This window comes from Hibiscus syriacus, unplaced genomic scaffold (assembly GCF_006381635.1).
Source record: "Hibiscus syriacus cultivar Baekdansim isolate YM2019G1 unplaced genomic scaffold, ASM638163v2 tig00111741_pilon, whole genome shotgun sequence".
NCBI classification, from domain to species: Eukaryota; Viridiplantae; Streptophyta; class Magnoliopsida; order Malvales; family Malvaceae; genus Hibiscus; species Hibiscus syriacus.
The window spans coordinates 1757508-1760169 of NW_024063166.1; the positions used below are offsets into that span (position 1 = coordinate 1757508).

The 2662-nt window shown below is 37.8% G+C and overlaps 1 pseudogene; it reads right to left on the bottom strand.

Annotated features, from left to right (window-relative positions):
* Positions 1 to 404: 404 nt before the first annotated feature.
* On the bottom strand, positions 405 to 1605 carry LOC120168913 (annotated as a pseudogene).
* Positions 1606 to 2662: the final 1057 nt, after the last annotated feature.

Consider the following 2662-nt stretch of genomic DNA (forward strand, 5'->3'; position numbering starts at 1 on the left):
TTTCATTGGATCTAAAGTACATACAATAGCACATGATCATAACAATAACGATAACAATAGTTCATACATTCGACTTTAAATTAAATTTAACTATTGGGGATGTTGAGCTCTTTGAAACACATTCAAGTACGAAAAGCACTCCGTGTCTGGCATATATATATACACCTGAAAATCATGATATGCAGGTCAATAGAGCTGCAAATAAGAGTTAACAACTAAGTAAATCCGTACGAGGTAGTTCCACGCATCCATTGAAACAACAAAAAGAAAACAAAAACCTAAACAAATCAACATCTAGGACATACATGTATAACTCAAATAATAACAACATTAATTGAGAACATCACTAGAAAATATGGTTGACATGAAGTGCACAGGAAGAGACCAACCCCATTAAATCTTACCTCTTTTGTTGTAGCTCCCCATCCATCTTAGTGTTCCATATCAATTTGATGCACCTCCGACTGGCCGACGTATTATTCGTTACTCGTGCTCTTGTCTTTCATTTATTGGAATCAAGCTCTCAAAATAAGCAATAATCTGTATTGTTTCCCGATAAACATGGATACTGAGATTTTTAAGCTCTCGTGTGGAGGGGTCAAACAACACCAATTCATGATCAGAGCTCTCAAGAAACAATTTTTCGTTTTTCCAAAACCCCAAAGGCCTATGAACTCTAAGAACAGATTCAAATTGAATTGTTTTGTCCATGATCCATTCATAACCCATAAATCAAAAGACTTGTCAGTTCCCTCCCTTGGGTAAAAAATAGCACGAAGCAGTCCATTGAAGTTCAAAATTTGGAAATAATATTGTGCTAGAGTCCCACCAAATTTAGGCAATTGTAAAGTTGAAAACTTTTCACTAACTATATAAAATGAAAGAATAAGGTGATCAGAATCCCCAACTGCCTGCCAATAATAAAATCCATTGATATAATTATTAAACAAAGGAGAACCATAAGCATAAACCCCATGAACCTAAATTTCCTTCCATGAATCACTTTTAAGGGAATATAACTCAACTTGGAGGATCCAATCTTCCATCAACCCTTCATCTAGATTCTCTTCAAAGTAATCAGTAACAAATCTAACAAATTTGTAGTCATCAGATTGAGAATCATACCCAACACCAAGGCAGCCAAAATTAGTGGAATCTACTGCAAGAGGGCGTTGGACTATGGATTGAGGAAGGATTTTGAACTCTTTGGTAGATGGGTTCCAAAGGGAAGCCTTGCCAGCATCATGCCATCAACTATAGGTGCATACCAATAATTTTCGAAAAAGGGTAAGTGAATATTATGTTCCACTCTAAATTTTTCGCCTTTCTCTGTCGAAAGTTGAAAGAAATAATAGATGTCATCATGGGTGTTACCGTGATAGTGTTTGAGGAGGAGATTGAGGTTGTTGTTTTTGAAGTTGTTCTACTTATGTTTGGCGATGAAATGAGGGGTTTGAAAAGATGAAGCCCAATTCTTGTAAACGCACCTGAAACGTGTCAAAGATTTAACAAGAAGCTTTGACAGGATCTCCAACACCAACATCTCTAGTAACTCGATTCTAGTTTTGCTCAACCATTGCATCTTTTTCCTTTCCTTTTTTTACCTTCTCTGTCACAACCTGAAAAAAATGAAAATTTAATCAATTTGGTGAAATTTGAGGTCCAAATCAAAAGTTTCTAGAACTTGTAGGCCATTTTAAAAAATAAAGGAAATTCAGGGACCTAGCCTTGAATTTGACTATTTTGTGTCGATAGAGAATCCTAATAAATGCGTTAAATTTGGTTTCTGGCTACATTGTAACTAGAAATAAAAACTCAAAAATATCCTCCCCTATATCCCTCATTCCAAGGCTAAATTAGTCGTCGTCTAGCCATTCCAACTGGCACCACCACTCCTGTTTGGTTCATCGTCGACCGGTGAACAAAACCCCTCAAACCTCTCCTCGTGAAACGTAATCTAATGCCGTAAAATTCGACTAAATTTTGAATTTTTAAACCCCACCGCCGTGAAAATCATTGATTAGTCGTTGATCATTACTCCGTTTTTGACACCGCCCGTAACATCGTGTTCCTTGCATCGTTCCGAGTCTACCGATGACCCTCTTGTCTCTATTGTCATTGGAGTGTGAAGAGGTGAGGAAGATAAAGTTTTTGACTTTTTAAAATCGAGCTCTCTGCTATTCAAAATTGTGAACCGAGCTTGGTAAGTGTCTCAAAATCCCTTAAAATAATTTTAGAAATTTTTGTGGAATTTTTCGGACTCCGCACGCACCCCCACGCACCGCCCCTGCGTGTGGGGAAGGTCCACGTAGGATGGACAGCTTGTAATTGGTTGTTCGACCTGAGCCGACTCGACCCGACCCGTGTCTGACCCGCTAACCTGCCCCGCCTGCTGACCTGATTTGACTGTCCGTTGACCGTTGCCATTGACTAAAAAGTCAAAATTTTTGAAAAGTCATATTTTTTGACTTCTTGAGTCCGATTCCGAGGTATGTTTTTCCAAATTCAAACCTGAAAGCCTCTGAATTGACCCATAAACCCAAAATATTTATATTTATCTAAGTTTTTTAATTTAGTTATTTGAACTGAATGGTCAATAGCTAATTATTGTTATGGTATGTTAAAGGCACTCGGGGATCTCCTGACTGTTTCACTGCTTGAC